The sequence below is a fragment of the Thalia democratica genome, chromosome 7 (assembly GCF_965202585.1).
Source record: "Thalia democratica chromosome 7, ktThaDemo2.hap1.1, whole genome shotgun sequence".
NCBI classification, from domain to species: Eukaryota; Metazoa; Chordata; class Thaliacea; order Salpida; family Salpidae; genus Thalia; species Thalia democratica.
In genome coordinates this window covers 5,326,438-5,351,949 of record NC_139171.1, presented here as the reverse complement: position 1 = coordinate 5,351,949, position 25,512 = coordinate 5,326,438, and the positions used below count along the sequence as shown (strand labels likewise).

The 25,512-nt window shown below is 25.1% G+C and overlaps 1 long non-coding RNA gene across 1 annotated transcript; it reads left to right on the top strand.

The window, feature by feature from the left end:
• Nucleotides 1-7,652: 7,652 nt before the first annotated feature.
• LOC145840977 (uncharacterized) lies at nt 7,653-15,307 on the top strand. The gene is made up of 3 exons (XR_014370130.1): nt 7,653-7,695; nt 10,763-10,901; nt 15,079-15,307. It is a non-coding gene; the product is annotated as an uncharacterized LOC145840977 (long non-coding RNA).
• The last annotated feature ends 10,205 nt before the right edge of the window (nt 15,308-25,512 follow it).

The window sequence follows — 25,512 nt, the reverse complement described above, 5'->3', positions numbered from 1 at the left end:
TCAAGTTTTTTAAAGAAAATTGCTTGTATAGCTTTTCCTGTTTTTTTTAAACCTTCAAAAACAATAATATTGAAACACCAGTTTTTATACAAGCTTTTTAAAACAAAATAAAGTTAAAGAGAAACACTAACTTATATTTAACTACTCTAGCGATAGATATTTTGTTAATTGTGATAACTTAAATATTAAATACTCACTAAAAGTTTATAATAAAAGTATTTATTATAATTTATAATACAATTTATAATAATATAGTTTTACAACAGTACTGATACAACAGTTTGATAGTGCTGTTACATCTTTTTTTAAAACAAATTTATTTAAACGGAATATTTATTGCTTAAAGGTTTTAGTTTTTAAGCTAAGGCTTTATTTATTAAATATGTTTTTTATAAACGTGTAGCGTCTCATATAGATATATATTTGTTACAAAAAAGGATAGCTATTGTTCACTGCAGTTTTTATACGTTTAGTATATCATAAGAACCATAACAAAGTTTTTCAGCAATTTTATAATGATTAACAAAAGTACAATCTTGTATAAATATCTTTTAAAATCAATTTTTCCACAAATTAATTCATGTTTTGTTTTGATTTTTTATTTTCTTGTTTAATGCTATTTTTTTAATATATATTTTGATTATAAAGAAAGGGTAGCTATCTTTCGTTTATTTTGTTTAATAGCTATTCTTTTTAAATTTATTAAATTTTGTATTTTTCTAAGTTACATAAATAACATACGTAGTTTGATAATTCAATGCTATGTTTATCTATACACATATATATATATATACATATATATACATAAGTCCGAATCCGAAACCGGGTCCGAATCTAAATATTTTAATCATTTGAATCCGAAAAAATTAATCTGCTTGATATTTAGTTACAATATAGCTACGTATTATATTATCATTTATTTCTTAAAAAGTTCTGAACAATATTTTTAACAAGTTAAAAAATAAATACATTTTTACTTTAAAAGCAAACAAAAAAACGAATGTCTTGCTAAAAAAAGCAAGCTATATACACAAAGCTTAGTTTCAATATTTTTATGTCCATGCAAGCAACACTAACAATTAAGTTGTAATTTTTTTATGCAAAGAAATAATATAAAAGACTTTAATAAATGAATACAGCAGAAAACAGATCACAAAAAAAATTAAAACATTTTATGTTTAATTTAAGAGTTTTAGTACTTATTGTGAACAAAAACGAATTAAAACATAGACTTTAGAAGTGTTCATAATTAAAAAACAAAATGTATTTAACTAAACATGGAGCCGTAATTAATTGAAATATAACCACCTGTAGTAAAGGCCTAAAACGAATAGGAATTACACTTGTAATAAAAAGTTTAAAATTTCACTTGGAATTACACTTTTACAATAACAAAAATAAATATAGATTAACTTTAGCAACTGTTTAAAAATATAAAACCGACTACAATAGATAACGATGTCTCTGTTATACTACAAAAGATTATTCTTGGTTTTTCAAGTTGTGGTAAAGAAATAAAAAAGTTTCGCCGGTCTTTGGAAGCAATCGATTGCGCTTTTGCTCGTATAAATTACCAGCTTCAGAAAATAATCTTTCAGATTACACAGAAGACGATATTTCAGACATTGCAAAACTGGCAAGATGTGGGTATTTTGTCTTGTTCAAGTTCCACCAGTTAAAGACTTCGTCCTCTTCAATTTCTACATTTAAATTTTCTGTAGCAAAAAAACCCTTTATTTCTGCTTCAATTTCATCATCAATAGAATCCTGTTGCACATCCTCCTGTGAAGCTGTGTTTAATTCTGGTGGCAATATATAAAAATCACCTTTTTGATTAGCCTCGAAACAGATATGCTTTTCAACATATAGTTTTAGATTTTCTAAAATTTAAAAATACCCTGCGTTTACTTGAGTAACCAAAGTGTTTGGCAACCCTTGATTTCTATAATTGATAAAAGCTAACAAAAAAATTATTTTGAAATATGTGGTTTTTGTAAATTTTACTTCTGCACTAAAAACAGTGTAAAATTAGTCAAATTATATATTTAAAGCTGTTGTCTTTATGATATATGCAAAATAAATGTCTCTAGTTTCCACTTATTGCTAAAGACAGGGTGGTCAAACGTTTTCGGCTAATTTCTTTAGGTTTTCAAAAATTCCTCTCGGTTTTTAAAAGTACACATCATTAGGTATATTTTTAATTTAAAGTTTAGTTTCATTTTACTACTTAACATGTAAAAGTTATATAAACTTCCATGTTTTTTAGTAAATTTCTTCAAAGTTCCAGGTTTTTTTTCAAACTTTCTAAATTTCAAGATTTTTCCAGGTTTTTTGGTCTAAATTGTCAAATTCCGGAGTTCCAGATTTTTTGACATTAAAGAGAATGAAATAACTACATTAATTTAATGACTTTGTTTTCATAACAATATTTCGCTGCAAAAAATAAAACATCAAAAAAAAAAAAATTTTAATTTAAAAGCTATGTATGTTGGTGGGCCAACATCCAAAGTCTCAATTGGGTCTAGTTAACTTTCTGTGGGTAGATTGTCAACCTGAACTTTTTGCCCATACTTTTCTTGCAGACGGGGTGACTTTCTTGCACATTTGTGCTTAGGACTCCTGCGGGCATCTTGGTATTTGTATTTTCTAAATTGAACATAATAAATATATAGTGCTTTTATACTTACTTATTATAATGTGTTAGTGAATTTTATTTATCAAAACTTAAGACTATTCTAGACTACGCTATATAAATTAGACAACATAGTTTGAGTGATGTATCTTATATACAAAAGAACCACACAACAGTATTACAAATTTCTTTTTCAATAAATATAAGCTGCTTTTAAAACTTTTATAAATCAATAGGCAAAAATTATTGATTTTATCATTAACTGTTAGATTTGAAATAGTTCTTACTTTAATGGCTCTGCTTTAAAAGCAATCGAAATTGTAACAACTGGTTCATATGACTCGAATAACTTAATTCAACTAAACAACATACCTATAAATAAAAAAAAATTCGTAGCTTTTTCATTACAGACTTTTTTTATTACAACGAACTTTTTTGTTAGTATGTAATGTAGTTATAAACTATGTATTGTAAAGTATAAGTATATTTGAATGATTCATGTTTTTTATACATTTAGTTATTTTATGAATTCAAAATATAATAAAAATAATGAATTGTAAGGTTTGCTTATTTAACCAACTACATTACTTAATAAGTTTTGTACTTTTATGTCACTTCTATTCCTATTTAGTCTTCAGAAAGCTAAACAAAAACGTTGTTGACTCACAGCAAAAATAGTAGCAGCATGGGGAATTTCTTATTAACTTGCACTTTTAGTAAGCTGTCTTTATAAAATTTAAAAAAAGATAAAAATAAGGGAAAATATAGATATTTCAAACTTGAACTTGACTAACTTAAAACATCAGTTAATGGACCAGAAAAATAATTATCCACAGTCATTTGTTTTTAATTGTGCTTCAAATTGTAAATTAAACACTTCATTTAGACATTTCCTTCTACCTTTAAAAAAAAAATAAATTTCAAAAGACTAGGCTTTATAAATAGGTGTTTTTTCTGCTTTGAATAAGGTTTCACAATTAAATTTTTACTCAAACTATGACTGTAAGAGGTTGTTCAACTTTTCATTTGAGTTTTTCAGTTTAATAGTATTTCAAAGCAGCAGCACTAGAATACTTATAAACGAAAGAAAATTAAGAAAAAAATATTATTTTTTTAAAAAGGTAGGACCTCTAACATAAGTTTTAAAACTTGGTGTGTGTTAACTTCAAAACTTAAAGTAAATACAAATAACACTTATAACATTACTTGTAACATAATAATTTTTCCATAATTTTGAAATATGTTTTTAAAATTATTAAATGTTTATCCTTGACCCCAGAAAACTGTATCCCAGAAAATGTTTATTGTTGTAAAAGGTAGAGTTTAAAACTGTTTTTTTTTTGCCATATAGTACAAAAAAAAGACATTAACAGTATGAATTATCTAGACATTATTAACAACAAAAAAGTTATTTTTATAGAAGAAAATGAGTTCTGTAAAAAGAAAGTTATCTTTTTTGAACAACTGCTGCTGCTTTAAGTTTCAGCAACCAAAACCACCCTAAGAAAATACTCAACATTGAATGTGAAGATAGCTTACACTATTTTAGGCTATTTGTATTTGTAACTAAAGTTTAAGTTTGTTAAATACAAAAACAAAAATATCAAAAAAAAAAGGTCTTAGGACTTGGTGTACAAAATTACTTGTTAGTTATCGAATCATACACCGCAAGTGTGCAAGAAAAATAAACATTCTTAAAGCTATGACTACTTGAGGTGTGCACTAACTTGTATTTCTTTATAAACAAGTTGTATACTTTCAGGCAGTTTATATTAACAATGTGTATTCTTTAGTATAAGCAAATAACTTTATGGTATAACCAAAAAATATTTTTAAATAGAACATATTACCAAGAAATTTAGAAAGACCTTGAGTAATTCTCTTAACTGAGGAATTCTCTTAGAAAATAATCTGTTAAACCTTGGAATTATCAAAAAAATCATCAACAAACCTGGACTTTGAAACAACTTTATGTTTAAAATAGTGAAACTTCAGTTAGATTAAAAAACTATTACAAAAATTGGTAGGAGTATTGTTCCTTTTAAGTTACTTATATAAGAGTAAAACATATTTTCAGCAATTTTATAAAACTAAAATTATTGTTTTACCATAATAATTTAATACAAAAAAGAACCACAAAATATGTATGTTGAAAAACTTGGAAGAAAATCAGAAAAGCTGGAAAAGTTTTATTAAAAACTAGTGGCCACCCTGATTAAAAAAGTACAAAGAACTTAATACACAGAAAAATTCACTTTTTTATAATTTTGTGATAAATATTTAAATCAAATATTCACTTACAACCGAATAAATGAAACTTACTTTACATGTACTTTCTGAAAAATTGCTAAACTTAAAATTTTTATTAACATTCAATACTTAAATTTTTAGATATATTATTATCATTTTTTAATTTAGTTTTTAGTTGTTTTTTGGAACTAAAACAAAATCAAAATAAGTATCGAATGTTGTTTTTTTTGCATATAGATACTTGTAAATTTTGAATATAAGTAACTTAACAGGGTTGCCACTTTACCTGATAATTTGGAAAAACCTGAAATTTGACAACGTAAGCAAAAAAAACCATGAAAAACTTTGAATTTTAAACAATATTTACATGTTAAGTAGAAAAATTTTAATTTCACACAAAAAATCTACCATAAAAATATTTTTTTTTGTCATCATCAAATTTTTGATAATGAAAAAACACATTTGAAGTACTTTCACATTATCTTTTCAGTGTTTTTATACTATTTAAAACTTTTTTTACCTTAAACTTATCTTTAAACTAAACATAGACCCAAAAATGTGTATTTTTAAAAACCTTAAAATTTTTTAAAATGAGTGGCAACCTTGAACTTTATTTTTATTTCAAAGTGTATTTATATAAAAAATTTATGAATTAGTTACCTCCCAACTAGTTAGACTTGTAATTATATATAATATTCTTATAATCATTAAACAATTCTAACATATTTTTGTAAAAGATAATATTTTTCTTTACAACTACAAAGTCAACTTTAAGAACGATACTTTTATAAAATATGAAAAAGTCAATTATGTTTTGAGATATGGTTAGGTTTGTAACATTTTTGAAAGTTTAGTAAACATATATACTGTTTGTTATTTTTTGAGCTCAAGACTACGATTTTTTAAAATAAACTCAAAATGATGTCAATAAAAAAAAAGTGTTCAATACTCTCATAAAAGGTATCTCTTTTGAAAAAAAAGATCTGAATATTTTAAAATATGATTTGAAAAATAAGTTTAGACAAACTATAATAGTTAAGAAAAAACTGGTTAAAAAGAAAGGATGATATGGACTTTGAGTAAAATAATTAGTTGAGTCTTTTTAGCTTAAAAATTTCATAAAAAACCTATTTAGGGCATAGGGATGAAATCACCTTTTTCAGAATTTAGTCTTTTTATTGAACTTAAAATGAGTTACAAGTTGCTTCTTACAGAATTTTTAGAGTAAAAATAATTTTTAAGATTTAGCCTGTCAAAATCAAAGACTACAATAGGTTCCTTATGGGAGATGCAAACTAAAATAGCAAATAACTAGAAATCACCAAAAGTAAATCTTCTATGTTTTTTGAGATAACTCACTTAAATTTTCAGGGAATGTTCCTTGCAATATTTAGGAAAACTTTTTTACAAATGAACAAAAAAAAACTTTTACTGTTTATTTTATAAAATATTGTATTATAATTTTTAAAATTTCCTTTGACAGAGTTTTCTAAATATTGCAAGGAACATTTTCAAATAGTGTGAAGTATTTATCTCAAAAAACGTAAGAGTAGATGTACTTTTAGTGAAATAGTCATTTTTGCAGTTTTAGTTTGATGTTTCCATAAGGAACCTATAGTTGCCTCAGAGGTTGACCTGCTATATCTCAAAAATTGTTTTGAATTTTTTGAAAATGTAAAAAGCATATTGTAGCCTACTTAAGGGCATAGGGGGGTGAACACCTTTTTTGGTTTTAGATCTTATTTTATATAGTTTTTGGTAACTTACAAGATGCTTTTTACAGATTTTAAAAAATTCAAAACAATTTTTGAGATATAGTAGGTCAACGTCTGAGGCAACTATAGGTTCCTTATGGAAACCTCAAACTAAAACTGCAAAAACAGACTATTTCTATAAAAATCTATCTCCTCCTACGTTTTTTGAGATAACTACCTCAAATTTTCAGGAAATATTACTTGATATATTTAGAAAATTCTGTTGGAAAGAATTTTAAAAAAATAAAAAAACAAAAAAAAAACAGTTTTTTTTATTTTTAGTTATAAAATTTTTGTTTTTAAATTTTTATAAAGTCTGTTCCAACAGAATTTTTTAAAATATTGCAAGCAACATTTCCTAAAAATTTAAGGTAGTTATCTCAAAAAAAGTAAATCTTCTCAAAATTCTCAAAATTTTCTCAAAATAATAGATTTTTAGTGATTTCTAGTTATTTGCCGTTTTAGTTTGCGCTTCCCATAAAGTTCCTATTAATTGCCTCCGACTTTGACTGGCTATATCTCAAAAGCTATTTTGAATTTTTTAAATCTGTAAAAAGCATCTTGTAGCTTAGTAAAAACTGTATAAAATAAGATAAAAAACCAAAAAAGGGTGTTTATCCCCTCTATTATGCCCTTAAGCTCTATAAAATAAGATAAAAATGTGAAAAAGTGATTCACTACCTTATACCCTTAAACTATTTAAAAATTTGAATTCTTATCTATAAATGTACCTTAACTTTTTAAAAACAATAAAGGTATTAATTAGCTAAATTAGATAAGGTAGAAACTAATATGAAAAGTATTTACTTTTTATGATCTCATGTTTTATAATTTATTATCTTGCTACTTTAAAGTTTTAAAGTTGATTAAAAAAAATATATATATAATGTATAATAAATGAATATATATGATACATGTTTTGTTTGTATACCTATAAAGATAATTTATATCTTTTATAAAGTATACTTTCTTTATATAAATAAAGTTTAAAATAGAATAAATATTTTAACAGGTTGTAAATAAAATGTCAGTAGTTACTTATTTGAAACAAGCCCCAAAGTAAGTTTTTTTAAATAATTAATTGTAAAATTATTAAATTATTTTTTACTTGAAGGCAAAATGGCATTTTTGAAAAAAAAATCGCAGTTTTCATAATATATAATTTTTGTTTTTATAATAATAAGTTAGTTTTATTTTATAAAAAATCAATAATTGAAGTGTTCTCAAATCTTTTGATTTTGAATAAATTGATGGTGCTTTTTATTTTATTGTAATAAATTTCAAGATTTTTTAAGTATTATTGCGAACAAGTAAAACCATTTTAAATTAACTTTTTTCTTATATAAATTATTAAAAAAACTATATTTATATGGAAAATGATTCTTTTTTAAATGTAAATACTTAAAATAAATTTCTTAAAGTTTCTAATACTAAATTTCAAGATTAAAACTGGTTTTGAAAAAAATAGTAGTAGTAGGATTTTTCCTTTTCAAATTTAGGGTGGTCTTGTCACATTATGCTTAAAGTACATAATAGATTTTTCTTTTAAATTAGAGATGAAAAACAAATTAAAATTTAATTTTCTTTTAAATAAGTTGTTGAAGTTATACCTACTTATAAAGTAGAAATATTTTTGTTCAAAAACTAAAAGCTATTTCAACAACACAAATATATTTCAACAATTTTCTTCAGTGTGATTACAATTGTAACAAGGTAAAACAAATTTTAAACTTATATAGCCTTTTTAATTATATGAGAAATTATCAATCAATTAGCAAAAAAAACCCTAAACTATAACAAAAAAATTAAAAACAACAAGGAAAACATAATTAACTGTAACAATTTAAAACAAAACAAAATTAGTCTAATTTAAACAAGGATAATGAGTAATCAAACTCTCTTTGTTTGCATAATTCTGGCTTGTCCAAATGAATATAAATAGCTTCTATTTATTAAATCAAAAATGTTCGTGCAACTTCTTAAAACTTTGAACTTTGTCTCACTGTAATTATTACCACATTTAGGATTTTTTACTAAGTGCTCTGAAATTGATGATCTTTTTGTTGCGTTTAAGGTTGCAATACTAGTTTTCTTCGGTTGATTTTTGATATGGTCTTTCACGCACTTAGGTACGTGCTCTTTTATTCTTGTTTCTAAATGCCTAGAAGTTTGTCCTATATAGCTGTTTGCGCAACAGCATTTATACGTGTATACCACGCAACTTTTGTGTTTGTAGGATATTAGATCTTTACCTCTAGGATTTAGGAACAAGAATAAAAGAGCACGTACCTAAGTGCGTGAAAGACCATATCAAAAATCAACCGAAGAAAATGAGTATTGCAACCTTAAACGCAACAAAAAGATCATCAATTTCAGAGCACTTAGTAAAAAATCCTAAATGTGGTAATAAACCAAGAGTAATTTTTCTAAACCAAGAGTAATTTTTACATCTGCTGCTATCCTAAATCCTAGAGGTAAAGATCTAATATCCTACAAACACAAAAGTTGCGTGGTATACACGTATAAATGCTGTTGCGCAAACAGCTATATAGGACAAACTTCTAGGCATTTAGAAACAAGAATAAAAGAGCACGTACCTAAGTGCGTGAAAGACCATATCAAAAATCAACCGAAGAAAATGAGTATTGCAACCTTAAACGCAACAAAAAGATCATCAATTTCAGAGCACTTAGTAAAAAATCCTAAATGTGGTAATAATTACAGTGAGACAAAGTTCAAAGTTTTAAGAAGTTGCACGAACATTTTTGATTTAATTAAAATAGAAGCTATTTATATTCATTTGGACAAGCCAGAATTATGCAAACAAAGAGAGTTTGATTACTCATTATCCTTGTTTAAATTAGACTAATTTTGTTTTGTTTTAAATTGTTACAGTTAATTATGTTTTCCTTATTGTTTTTAATTTTTTTGTTATAGTTTAGGGTTTTTTTTTGCTAATTGATTGATAATTTCTCATATAATTAAAAAGGCTATATAAGTTTAAAATTTGTTTTACCTTGTTACAATTGTAATCACACTGAAGAAAATTGTTGAAATATATTTGTGTTGTTGAAAAAGACTTGTTTTATGTATAAAAATTAAAATTAGCAGACATATGTTTAAAATTTTAAAAGCTATTTGTTATTAAACTAAACTTGTAGTTATTTAACTATTTTATGTAATGAAAATAGGAAATGAAATGCATTTTCAGTTGGTTTGTATTTAGTAAACAATTATATTTTTTATTTCTATAAAGTCACGACACCTTTTGTCATGGAATTTATAGTTGTTTTTTTTTTATGTAATATGAATGTTCAATTTCTGCAGAATTTTTAAAATAACTATTTTAGCAAAGTTTACATAAATAAGGCCTAAGGGTAAGGAAAGGTACTTTTTTACCAGTTGATCTTATTTTAAAGTTTTTGAACTTAGTTATCGGTTGCATACTATTTAAACATTCAAATTAGTTTTTGATATATAAGAGTACAAACGTTGAGAGTTTAACCTGTTTTTTATGAAAAACCCAAAATGAAATTTTAAAAATATTTTATATAAAATGAATTTATTCTTCAGATTTTAATAAGTGTTTAATTAAGTTTTTCACTGTGTTCTTCACTTGAAAATATATAATTTTAATGTAAAACCATTTTTAATTTGACCGAAAATATCTTTTTTGCTAAAAAAAATAGGTTATTAGTTTTTCCTTTAAAATCAAAAGCAAGGTTGTTAATTGTTATCATTTCCCAAGCACATGAATGGCAGTTTAGCTTATAAACTTTGAATTAAAAATTTTTGTATTGAAATTAAATAAAAATCATAGACATTGTTTTAAATCTAAATTGTATTTAGTTTATTTTACATTTCTATAAGTTTTTGGTCCTTTTAAGTTTTCAACTTATAAATTTTAATATCTAAAGTTGAGTAGATAATATTGTTAGACTTTTGAATGTAAATTACTTATGAAGGTCGTAAAGGCTTATTCTATGATGGCGTAAATTCTCAGCTTTCCTGATATACTAGTTATAATATTTATGTATAAATATCTACATACTAATATTAATGGCCTCCGTAGCTGGTGGTACTGTTAAAAGCATTCTGATAACTATTTATTTATAAACATTTACAGACTGATATTGAAGGCATCAGTGGTGGGTGGTATTTTCTACGCAACTTACAAGAACGAGGTATGGAATTTTGACAATGAAGCTACTGTAGATAGATGCAATTATCTTGCAAGTCATCCACACATGCCATTTCATCCATCTGTAAGTTATTTGGTATTATTGTGCATGCCTTCAAACAACTCAAATTATAATATTTAACTTTATTCTTATTTAAATTTATTCTTATAACTTCTCTATCAGTAAGTTATTTTTCCAACGTTTTTTAATACTTTTATTACCTTATTAATAATCTACATAATTGCCTTTTATTTTTGCTAAATTTATATAATTTTTGATATATTTTTTATTAACTTTTTAACAATTTTTTAATTTTTTTTTCTCTTCACAATAATAATCTAATTAATTAAACCTACATGAGCATTTTTTTCAAATATATATTATTTTTTGAAATGTGGCTTTTTAAAATAGAATTCAAGAATTTGAATTATCATAAAAGTATAAATAGTAATCAAGCATAAAGTCATAAAATATATATATTGTAGATAGGTGTAATTATATTACATGCTTTTTTAATGATAATTGATAAAATTACATCTGCCTAATTTTTCAAAATTGGAATGATAAAAAAACATCTATCAATTATTTGTTTTGTTTTTTTGACTGAGACTTTAAAATAATTCTTTTAGGAAATAATTCTTAAATGAGAACTTAAAGAATTAAAAACTTTCTTACTAGAAAATTGAAAAACATTGTTTGTTGTAAAATTTTATATTAGTAACAAAAATTTTATTGGTGAGTTTTTAATGGACTATGAACAGCAAAAAACATAAAGAAGATTAAATAATAAAGGAATATACTGGCTTCAACTTAAATACAGTGCTTATTCACTTACCCGAACATTTTGGGCAAGGTTTTCTGTAAACATGTCCGGATAAGCATTTTTCCGGATAAGTTCAAAAAACAATTTTTTCCTAAAATAATATAAGTGCTGTATATTATGCAATGCATAATAAATAATAAAAGCTCAGCTCCTCTTTTTCTGTTTTAAACTTTTCTTCACTTTTCAAAAATGATGTACAAAGTCGACCTGTCTATGCTAAACTGCTCCATAAAAAAAATTGGAACATTGTTTTTCCCATTGTACAAACTTCTAGTTTATTTTTAATGGTTAGTGCAACTCGTTTTCGTTTTTGATGTCTTGTCTATATCTAAAACTGTTAAGTCTGTCAAACTTATATAACTAACAAATAAAAACAAAATAAAATTGTCTTGTGCCTTTAATTTTAACAAAAAGTGTTTTAGCTAACAATTTTCGTAATATAAATTGAATCAAAAATCGAACATAAAAAAACTTTTATACATTTGTTTTCTAAAAATGCTTAGAATTTAATCAACAAGTAAAAAAACTCAAAAAGTTTTAATAAAAAACTTTAAATACAGAGGTTTATAATAACTAAACTAGTTTCCAACAAATATTGAATTTAAGCTTTAGTAGTATTATAACTTGAACTTGAACCATGAAATCTTAAATTTTGTATCACATATGCTTTTTTCAAAGAACTGTTGTTTTGGAATGTATAATTGGAGATTGGTGGCTTTGGAATTGTTGAATATTTTGGTTGTGAAAGTTTGAGTTTTTTCAGTTTGTGCCTTGTATAAGTGTAATGTTTGTTTTTACACTGTAATTTGTTTTTCCTTTCTATGTTAGTGTCTTTCAGTTTAAGTGGCTTAGGTTTTAATGCCTAGGTCCTTCGTTTGACAATAAACTTCAAATAAATAAATAAAATTAAACTTTTGTTTGGTATTAATTTTTTTCTAACTTTTTTCTTGACTATAACTGTCCGAATAAGTGAAGTCCGGATAAGTGAATAAGCACTGTAGTCTTTTTTGTGTTTTTTTATAAGAATAGTACAAAATTAAAAACAAGTTCAATAATTACTTTTGAAAATTTAAAGTTACTGTGCTAAGAAACTGCTTACAACTTTGTTATTGAAGCTGAATAATATTAAGCACTTAATCAGAAATAGTGCTAAAGCTATTTTCTGCATTGTAAAAGTAAATTATTTTGTGTTTGTCCATGTTTAGATCTTTGTAGATAATCCGATACCGCAGGATTTCCACCAAACTTTTGAGTTTGTTTTTTTTCAAGTAAGCAAGGTAGAATATGAAGCAAATAAGGTCAGATTCTTTTATTAAGATTTTATTAGCACTTAATTGTAACTTTCATTACAAAACCATGTCAGTCTAGTTTCTTCCATTGCAATTATACCGTTTGCTTGGTTTGCGCTCATAAGCTGTACCAAGTTGGGTGTTCTCAGAACAGGCCCATTTTACGAAAGTTTGTTTCCTTTTAGTTGTTTATGATCCATAGTATCTATTGTAGAGTTACTTTTCTTAGGGTACCTAAGGAATTTATTATTTAGTTTTATTCAGCATAAAAAACTTATAGTTGAAATTCAAGTGTAACGAAAAACAGTTGTTACCAAAGTATGATAAGATAATACTAAGTTTTATATTTTTGTAATACTCAGTTGAAAATAAAGTTATCACAAAAGTGATTAAGATACAAAAAAGTTAGCAAAATTAAATTAAGCAAAAAAAATTAAATAATGAATTATTTTTTTTGCTAATTTTTTTCTTTGAAAATTAAAAGTAACTAATAAAATTTACAGTAAGTAGTACTTTGAAAAATGTATGTCTTAATTTAATGATTGTAAAGTATACCACGTGCGAAATTATTTGTCAATTTATATGGTAATTGTAGTTTATAGATTATTAACATAAATATATTTGTCATCTCACAGCTTATTTTCTTTCTTCAAAAAAACAGGGTTGCCACTTTACCTGGAAAAACCTTGAATTTTGTACAAAAATTACTAAAAAACCTGGAAAAACATGGAATTTTAAACAGTTTTTACATGTTAAGAAGAAAATTTTCGAAATGGCACAAAATATTTATCATATAGATAATTGTTTTGATCAAAAAAATTTCATTCAAAAACACATTTAAAGTAGTTTTCAAGTATCTTTTCATTGTTTTTATACTATTTGACTCAGTTTTTTTACCCTAAACTTAACTTTAAAATAAAAATAGACCCAAAAACGTTTACTTTTAAAAGCCTGGAGAAAATTTTGAAAACCTGAAAAATTTTTGAAAAAACGAGTAGCAACCCTGAAAAAAACAAGCAGTAGCATAAGTAAGACAATAAAATTTGCGTAGTGAACAGCATGCAACATATGTTTAATAATTTTAAATATAATAGTGTTTATTTATCTTTCTCACGGCTCAACTTCTTATCATCAAAACAATGTCATCAACTTGGAACAACATTAATACACCAATATCATTTAAATAATGCTCAATGAAGATATGTCAGTTTAACAATGTTTTGACATATTTATCCTTGTAACAGTTGAGCTTTTAAAATTCACTATCTCATAAACTTGGAACAACATTAATACACCGATATCATTTAAATAATTTTCAATAAAGATATGTTCAATTAACAATGTTTTGACATGTTTATCCTTGTAACAGTTTAGTTGCCACCTTTTAAAATTCACTATCTGATCAAGTTGGAACATCACTATACTTTTGTTAAACATTTTTATTGTGTAGTTAACATTTATGTTTAGTTACCAAGATTTTGAAATTTTAATCTTTCTGACAGCTCAATTTCCTACCTTCGAAATTGTCACAAGTACTTGGAACATCATTAATATCAGTAACATTTAAATAACTTTACAGTTAAGATATCAACATTATATAGAGTTTTGATGAATTTATGTTATTTATTTTACCAACAGCTCAATTTCCTCCCATCAAAACAATCAGTCAGTTCGACATGGAACAGCATTAATATACCAATAACATTTAAATAGTTTACAGTTAAGAGAAAATAATATTTATTTTCTAACAGCTTACTACCATCAAAGTCTACAATCAGTCAACACTTACTTAAGTAACGATAAATAATAAATTATTTTACTTAACAGTTGAATTTCCTACTATTATTACAAGCAATCAGTTCGACTTGTAGTAGTCAATAAAAATATGATTACAAAGTTTAATCTTATTCTGAATAAACATCTACTTAAGCTACATTAAATAATTAATTTTTCCAACAACTCAATTTTCTCCTATCAAAACAATCAATCAGTTCAACATGGAACAACAATATATCAATATCATTTAATTAACTTTCAATAAAGATATGTTCATTTTACAATGTTTTGACATGTTTATCCTTGTAACAGCTCAATAACTTGAATTTAATCAGTACAATAGTAGATAATAAAATATTTTATTTCTTTCCAGCTCAACTTTCTCCCATCAAAACAATCCATCTCATCAACATGGAACAGCGGAGTGACAAAAGTGTTCGACGCCGTCGTTGAAGCGCCCACTAGCGTAAAGAATTTCGTCACACCAAAACAAGAATGAGAACTGTGTTGTTAGCTAGTTGAATTATGTGACTTGTATTTATTTCTTTTCATGCATGAACAATTTCGTTATATTTCTCATTAATAAAAGCTGTTAAAATGTTTGTTGGTTTCTTTTTATTAATTACAATTTTTTGAAATATTTACTTATTTATTGTTTAATACTTTTAAGTAAGTGTATGCAAGCTAAAATATATTTAGTTAATACCATTTTATGTCATGAATGTTCTTTGATATATTTTATAAAAGTTTAATATTGTTTGTTTTTTAAATTTCAAGGTCAATGTTTGCCTAATAGTTTTTCTTATACTCGAAAAGTCGTTTTAATAATAACTAGTATTAGTAAATAAAATAAATAAGTTATATTTATCTTATTCATTGCTAACAAAAAGCGTTGTTTGTTTTAATAAAAGTAAGATAACAACTTTACTTTATCTATAAACGAAATAAACTCAATTAAGTTATAAAATACATAAATAAAAACAAAAAGTATATTAAGTTTGTATAAAATTATTCTTACCTTAATCAATTACATAAAATTTTTATTATTTACTAAAGCATGATTATTTATAAAAATATAGTCAAAGGCTTAATCCATATACCCAATATATTCATGGCTGTTAAACTATAGATTTAATGGAAAAGATACCTGCTTTAAATATTTCTTGTAAAATTTGTTTTGAAGTTTTTTCAATTGAAATCTGACTGAATTTAACTTTTATTGTTTACTTTAACTTTCATGTGTTTATTTTGAATATTCACAACAGTTTGAACATGATTTAGGTATACTAAAAAGATGTGTTTATGAAAATAAGTTTTTAAGAACAGGAAATAATTGCCACATTATAAAAAAGTCTCACATTTGTGAAGTAAATTTTGTTTCACTAATATTATAATGCTGAAGTTAAACTTTAGTTATGTACCAGTATAAAATGGGTTTAGGTGCACCTTCTTTACAGTTTGTAAAACAAAAAATTTTAATTTTTGAATATGACAAAATTATACAGTTTTGTTTTTAAATAGCTTTTCGTTATCAACAAAATGTTTTGACCTCAAATGGTTTTAGTAAATAAAAATAAAAATCGTCAGTCATTTTACTTTTAAGTTTATGCCGTTTAAAATTTTTTTAACCTAATATCTCTTACACTTATTAAGTAGTACTGGTTTAAAAGTTTTGGTTCATAAACTTAAAAAGAGAAAGAAGTTACTATATGAATATGAAGTTACTTTTGTGTCTCGTAAAATATACATTTTAAATACATCATTTTTTTTTAGGGTTTTTAAAATGAAAATTTAATTAGTTATGCTCTATAATTTTTCGAAGTAATTTTTGAAGAAATTTTAACTTATTTGTCTAGTTGAATTCTAGTTGTATTATATTAAGAAAAAGTTTTGTTTTAAACTTCTAAACTTTTTTTTTAATTTATACTATTGTTGAATCGCTTTATCGATAAAAGCATGTCACAACCTTTTTTATGCTGATAATTAAACCGAAGCATAATACTGTGCCATATTGTTTGACCGTATCTGCAACGTTTTAATTTAAATAGTATTAAATAAAAACTTTAATTAAATTTATTTTAAATTTGATAAAAAGTAAGATTATTTAAACAAATCAACTTAAATACATTACATTTGTACAGAATAATTCAACCTAAGTCCCTGCTATTTAAGTTTATTTGCTAACAATTAAAATACATTAAATAAATTACTAGTAAGCACTTAGTCAAGTTTTCAGCTAGTAAAAAATTATATAGGGGTACAGCTTAGGTTTTAATCTATAGCACAACAGTTGGCTTAATAGGTTTACGTATATAGTTTTTACGTGATCGAATAACTTGAGTTATTTTATAAATCTAATTGAAGTTTATGTTGAGTTCAGCGTAATAAATACAATCTCCATTAAATATATTGAGAATTTCGTTTTCAAACATAAAATGAAAAATTTGTTTATAAGTACGTAACTTAGTTTTCAAGATAACTTTTAAAACTAATTAACTTGATTTTTTTATTGTTAAACAATTCTATTATATAAAATTATCCTCAAGTTAATCTAAAGTTAGTACTATTAAAGTAAAGTATTCAGGGTTAGTGCGCGTCAGACTAAGTCAGGCTAAATCAGTTTTTTTGAAAAAAGTTCAAAAACGTCAGGCTAAATCAGTTTTTTTATTTAAACATTTGAAAATAGTTTTTCTCAGGTCAAATGCTTCAAAATTTTTGATTAAAAAAAGTTGAGAAATCTTTTTAAGATCAAATTGAGATGTGAATTTATTTCTAAATAATGATTTAGTTATTAAAGACAACATCAGTCAGTACTTGTAAAAATAAATGCTTAAAACCTTTTGTTGAATCTTTAAAAAAATATAAGAATCTTCATTATTTTGTTTTGAGTAGATTATATACGTCATAACTATGTATATACATTTATGAAATACAGTTTAAAAATTACAGTTTAGTTCAACAATTTAGCTGTTTGTTTAAATTTTAATACTTGTGTAAGCGTTTAATTTTAAGTTTTAATAAAACACGACAATGCAAGTTCTTTTATTATAAATCTTTTTGTTATAATGATTTTACTTAGTGCTTAATTAAATTGAACAATTGTGTTTAGTAAGATATAACTAATTTTTACACTAGTAATAGATTAGATATAACACTTATTTTGAAACTTATCACTGAATTTGTTATGTTAAGGGCATAGGGGGGTCAATCACCTTTTTCACAATTTAGTCTTATTTTATTGAGTTGTAAGCAAGCTATGAGTTGTTTTTTGCAGATTTTTAAAGCTCTAAATATTTTTGAAATAAAGCTAGTTGAAGTCGGAGACTACAATAATACTAATTAAGACCCTCCAATATCTAAAATGACTTTTTAAGGGGATTTTCCTTACTTTGAAAAAATGTCAGGCTAAATTGGTCCCAGTCTGGCTAAATGAAAAAAATTTCGCGCACGAACCCTGAGTATTGTCTAAAGTTCGTATCTTTTTGGAGTAGCTTATCTGAGTAAAATAATCTAATTAATCATGAGATGTTTTTTATCTTTACAGCTAACATAGTTAAACTCTCTTTGTTCTATGAATCGAAGCAGATTTTCATTTTTTTGTTAGTCTTGAAAACCTCTCTGTGAATATTTTTTTGAAATCATAAAACTAATCTAGATAGTTACCTGTTTAAAGTGTCTGCAGATGGGTAGCTGTCAAATTTGCACGAGGAGACTAAATTGCACGAGGAGACTAAATTGCACGAGGACAAATTACACAAGCAAACAATTTTGCACGGGTTGAATTGTTATTCTATTTTTTTATTAACTTTATTTTTTTTTACTATCACTGTCACCCCTAATCCTTACCCTCGGTCAGTAACTTTTTTTTCTTATTGGTCTTAATGAAATTTTGTCCCCTTGTGCGAATGTGTCTTCGAGCAATAGTATCATCTTGCAGTTTTGTACCCTCGTGCAGTTTTGACCCCTCGTGCAATTTTGACCCGTTCCCCTGCAGATAACTTGTTAAAATGTTATTTTTTAGCTTGTTCAAGCAGCATAAAATTTCATTTTTACGGTGTTTTTATTTCAGCGTTGGTTAGTATTTTAATTTAGTTGATGGTTATTAAACTTGTTTCAGATGTTTGTAAAAAACTGTCATTGAAGACTTTTACAAACATTTTTCAATTACTTTTTAGTTTAAGGATCAAACACATTTTTGCACTTTGATTCATAAATTAGTTTTGTTATTTAACTCTAATCAGCTGTAAAGTACGTTTTATTTTTCTTTTTTTAATTATTTGGTTTTTTATTGCTTTAAAACAGTTCGTTTTTTCTATTTTTAAATATGTGTGTTTGAATTAATATTTTTTAAGTTTGTTTGAAAGTTTTATGATTTTTTTTCTCAATTATTTTATTCTCTACTAGTTAAATGAAACTAGTTTTGAAATTTTGAACAACTAGATCAGGGTTTCCCAAACTTTTTTGCAATTGGCCCCTTTTAAAGAAATTGAAAAAGCAATAGCCCCTTCAACAAATTACTCATAAACTACGATAAAAAACCCCGGAGACCTTTTTTTTTTGCTTTTCGTCTGCGACGCAAGAATATCTAGTGTAAGTTTCAAGTTATGGCCTCATGCCCTCCTGTAGCTCCTTTACTGCTCATGGCCCCCTCTCTTCCCCCTTTGCTGCTCATGGCCCCCTGAGTATCTGTCATGGCCCCCTAGGGGGCCACTTTGCCTACTTTGGGAAACCCTGAACTAGACAAATCTAACCAGCAGAGTTTAAAGAGTTTAGAGCCTTCTCGCAACAAAAATGACTTTTTTTAAATAAAATGTACCAAAACTATTCAATCACTGTTTTGGTTTAAGTTTATTTATACATTAGTATACTATGAAAGGAATATGTGGTTTGTTTATAAACTTTTAAAACTTAAATTTTGAATATAGTTCACTTTTTAATTTTAATTTCATGGACTTGTTTATTTAGCTGTAACATTTCCAGTTTCTGATAGCTGGATTAAATATATATTTTTAAATGTTTTATAATTTTTAGACTTAATTTATTTCTTTTGGTAAAGTAGAAATTCTGACTTTATTTTCTTATATAAATCTATAGATTAAGATATGTTATTATCTTGTATGTGATTTCAATTTCTTTGTTTTCAACGAGTTTTTAGTTAATCCAGATTTTTTTCGGTTTATTTTGTTATTCTTTTTTTTAGTTTGAAAAAATCGAAGAGTTTTTAATTAACAATACAAATATTTTAGACATGAGTTTTTATTTGGTTTTGTTACATACAAAGATACGAGAAAGCTTTTAACACTAAAGAGTTTTTATTTACACCAGTAATATATTAGAATTTCTTTTATTATTCTGCATTATTAGTCCACAAAAATCTTGCGAACAATTATTTTTATTTAACCAATGCGCGTTTTTTTAGAATTATTATATTTTCACCATATTAAAAGTTAACAAGATGCCAAATGATAATTCAGATTCAATGTACTCGTAGTTTCAGGTTTCAATTTTAGATATTTTTACACAAAAATGCCAAATGATGATTCAAACGACTCACGGCCTGATGAAAGGGTCGACAATTTGTTAAGGTTGGAAAAATTATTACTTTAAATATTAATAAATTAAAAATGGTTACACTTGGTTTGGTAACGAATGAAATATTTATCAGTTGAATAGTATTATAAAGTTCACATTACATTTAATAAATGTTAAGTTCTTAGGATCATATAATGTTTCTTTATATTGGATTAATTAACATTTTTTTTGTGAGTAAAGTTTGTTAATACATGTACTATTCAGTAAGCATGTTTATTTTGCATACTAAATTAACGATCAAAACTACTTGGTGTTCTTACCAGATTGGCTTCAGTCAATTATTTAAAATGATCAAATTGTAAAAAAACAATGTGCTAATTTAATTAACAACGTGCTAATTAATATGCGTCATACTAATTAAATGTTTTATATGTGATTGACCGCGGCAAAGAGCTGAAAATAACCCAGAAATGGACAACATCGCCTCTAGATAATTGAATCAGCAACTTGTTAGTTTTTTATTACTTCAATTTATTTTTTAAAGACAAATTTTCGATTACTTACTATTACTAAGAAAATTGAACCAGGAATTCGTTAGTTTGATAAGTTTTTTTTTTATCTTTTATTCTGAGACATGTAAATTCAGAACTTCTTGTTTAACTAAATGATCTTAATTATTACTCTTGAACCTATCTATGTACTTATTTTTAAAAGTTTTACAAGCAGAAGTAGAATTATATTTCAATACAATAGTTGTTATTTAAAAAATGCATAAAAATACCAGTAAACTTAAATTATAAATATCAACCCAACATACCATACAGGTTCGTGGAATGACGAGATTTTTCGGATTTACAGTCGTCTACGTTGACGACCACCATTCCTGTGGTTACCAGGACAACACCCCTGACATGGTAACTAAGCAACACAAGGTCACCAGGGGTAGGGGGTCTTTCAGTGTGAAATTAAAAGGCTTTTGGAGGGAACTAGTTGTGAGAGTTCGGACAAATTGGCAAAAATCAATCTTGATGACTCTTCTGAGCTTGATAAGGTAGCGTGAAAAAGAACTAGCCAAATCAGTAAAACCAAATCAACAGAATTTAAACCTGAGAAAACGGCGGGAAAATGTTCTGAAAAAATGGCGGGAATTACTTGCGACAAAATGGCTTTTTTCGATTCTAACACGTGCTCGGTGTATCTGTAAACATACGGGGAGGTACTAAATGATGATTTGCACATTGTTGTTAACGAATGCGGTCACCTGTATTGTTGCAAGAGTGCTGATACATTGATTGATAAAAGAATTAGTTGTCCCAGGTGTAAGAGAGATGTCATACTGATTTGTTTAAATTGATGGTGTTTGGACTGGATTATGGGATGGATGATAGAAAAGAAAAAGTTTATTTGCGACAGTTTTTTAAGAGGTCTTAGAGTCAGTAAAGCTCGTGTTATGATTTTTAATTTTTTGCTGTAATTTAAAAGTTTTGTTAATTCTTATAAATATATGTTCAACTACCGGGTTGATGATAAGAATAGAAAGTTTTATTCGTGATTATTTTTGTTTAGTCAGTTTCAGACAGTTATTCATTTTAAACTTTAGAACGTTTCTTATTTAAGTTTAGGTTGTTTTTAAATTTTTTAATATTATTTTTAATATTTTTAAACTTTCTACAAGGGGCATAAAAACAAGATGGTTTATTTGTAAAGGTTTTTGTTTTTGAGACGTTTTACAAACTTCGAACTGTTATCAGAACTAATATCAATATAATTTCTTTGATTGTTTTCAGTATTAGTTTATTTTTAAACGTTTTACACAATGTTTTTAAAAGCTAATTGTATATATAAAGTCAAAAAAAAATTCTTTGTTAAGTTAACTTCAATATTTTTTGTAAATAAAAATCTAAACAGTAAGCTTATATTTTTGTTTTTTTGAATACTTAAATTTTGACTACATATAATCAATTATTAAATGACAAATATTTTTTTGTTGTTTATTCTTAGCTTAAGCATCTATTTTGTATTTACAATTTACTTTAATGCATAAATAACAAAAAAAAAATTGCACATTACTTTTTGACTGTAAAGTTGGTTTCAGTATAATTATAAGTTTTATTGTAACCAGTTTTTGTTAATATTTGAACTTAAGTACATTGAAGCATAAATACTTTTTTATCCAAGTTATGTATTTTAAAAAATTGACTTTTTAAAGTATTTCTACAGCTAGTTTTACCAGTTTATCAGATATTTGTTTTTTTCTAGATTTTTCTTTCATTTTAGTTGTAAAAGCAATATAAGTTTTGTCAGTTGAATAATGCTTATTTACTCTGATAATTACATGAAAGTATTTTTTATTTTGTATGATATAGGTAGAAGACCATATTTGATTATAAATTTTCACTGTTTTTTATGAAATGTATTATTTTTATTTTAGTGATATTAGTTGAACACTTCTTCAACCTTAAAATCTTAAGCTTTTTATTACATACCGATGATTATATTTAAACTTTAATTGTTTCGTTTGTATTTATTTTAGCTACATTAAAAATAAGTTTTTCGTTTGTAGTTCTTTAAGGCACAAACTTGAAATTATTTATGCTTTATTTTTATACATTGTTTCGTTTAGTATAAGTATGTTACTTACAAAAGATCCTTCTTTACCTTTTTGAAGTAGAATGCTACTTATGACTATGCAAAGTGAAAACAATTTTGTTTAAAGTAGTTATGTATTTTGTATTTAAAGTAATTTATACTTAAATTCTATGTTAATGTTAAAGTTTCTAACTTTGTTTTATATTATCATTATTAAAGCTGTTAATTAATATGCAATACTTTTTGTATAAATGAAATAATGTTCAATACACTTAGTTGTTTTGTCAAATAATTAAACGTTTTGATTGGTCTTGTTTACATTTTTACTTACTTGTAATTTAAAGTGTAATAAAGCTTTATTTAAAGTTACGATAAACGACCTACTTTGACAAATATTTTTTTAAACTTGCGACGAATTAAGTATTTCCTTAGTTCTGTTTAATAATTAAATGATGTAATTAGAAGGTTTATTGTTTATGACAAAAAGACTAAGATACTATTTTTATACACTATAATGTTTATGTAAGTTTCGTATTTACTGCAGTATAAGCTTTTTTATTAAAAAGCAAACGTGTAAAAAAACTACGCACTATTTTGTTGGAAATACATTTACGTAGTTAAAAAAGTTCTTTACTATGTAAAACAGTTTCAATTAATAATTAAACATATCATAGAGTTTTAGAACTTTGAAACTGACAACGTAAAATTAATTATCTAAATTAGTTGATCAACATATTTTTTTGAGTATAATTTAAAAGCTATAGCTTTAAAATTATTGAGTGCCTCATTATTTTGCACAGTTTCGTTAGATAAGTTATCACATTCAACAGGTTAAACATTAACAGTAAAAGTTAAAGTTTAAAGTATTAAAAATAAAACAGTTCGCGCAAGTCTTAAAACAGTAACATAAAAAGGATATAATCAAGTTATAGAAATAATGTAATAAGCTATTTTTGTACGACTGTAAAGTTTACTGACTAAACACTGCTAAATAATAAAAAATAAAGTCTGAAAGCTGATAATTTAAATTATTTTATAAATCACTTACTGCATATAAGGTGATTCAAAAAATTCAAATTTAATCTATCTTGAACACTATTAAAAGCAGTATATTGGATAGTAATGTTAATAGTTTATAGTTTTTATAGTTTAAATATATAAACAAAAATACTTCTTTGTCTTTTAACTTAGTTTATACTAATCAATATACTAAAAAAGTTTATGGCATTTAGTACATTAATTTAATTTTTTTTATGTGTTTTTACTCAATTTAAAATTATGTTATATACCTTAGACAATATGAAGCTTTAAAGTATGTATGGTATAGCTATAATAAAATTGTTAAAGTTAATGTTTTCTAAAAAAATGAAATAAAAAATTGTTAAATAATTTTAAACTTTTATTATTTAGAGAAAAATTTAATGTGGTACTGGTAAATTTTATTGTTTGATTTTATAATGAGTTATTATTGCAACAAGGACAATAATTTTAATAACTTAAAACAAAAATTTTGAAATTTACTTTTGTTTTTAAACATGTTTACGTAACGTATTAAAAGCATTACATAAAATATTATTTAATTTAAGTTACTGTTTCAATTAATTGATGGTTTTTAGTATTAAGAAGTTTTATTGTTTAGAAAATTTAGAGCAAATTTTTATAAAATACAAAATATTTGTATAAAACTTAATTTAAACCATTTTATTTTTCAAACAATGACTTACTATAGTTCTTGTTGCAATTATAACACTTTTAAATGTTTTAAAATTTAATCTTCTCCTTTTTTGAAAAGACTCCTTTTAAAATTTTATATGCGATTATTTCTTCAATTTTATTATATACTTTTTGATATTAGTTTTAAATTTAATTTCAAACAGATTAACACCAATCACCTTGCGCAAATTGTAAAAATCCAAAATGTCCTTTTTCAAACCGTATTCAAATATTTCTTTGTACCAAGTCAACAACTTCTCATCGTCGGGGAGTTTTTGGGTGACAGGTCTCCCGCTAAAAATGTATTCATTGCTCACATAAAACCCCAAAAGGGCCGACATTGGGTTCATGTAAACGTAATCGAACCTAGTATTTCCACAATATTCGAAATAACTACTAACGATATTTTGGTATATACTCTTACGTAGTTTAGTGGGCTCCAAATATCTGACAGAATTTAAAAGAGAAAGGTAAACAATGTTTTTGTTGTTTAAGTTTCTGAAATGAATTACATCAAAAGCGAAAAACATTATTTCTTTGTTGTCAATGGTAGCAAAAGCGGCTATCAGCTTTTTAGTACAAGAATGTGTTTTTTTATAATTAAACAAATTACTTAAAAATTCTTCAAACTTGTAAATACAACTTTTGCTACTCAGACAACGAACTGTTATTTCTGTTGGCTTTTTATCAAATTCGCACTTTTTTAAGTATTCGTTTAGCTTACTTTCTATATGTTGACATTGTTGGTCAGATTTTAAGTTCTTTGAACCAATTTTTTGCTCAGTAATTAACTTTTGCCTATTATTTTTTACAGATTGTAATTCTAACTGCCTTCTGTCTAAGACTTTAGTGTGTAATGATGTATTTACTATATCAATATTTTTTTTGTTTTCCATTTTCAAAGAATAAAACTTAAATTTGTATGATTCCAAAACATTTCAATTTTCTTATTCATTATTTATACTTTTTTTGA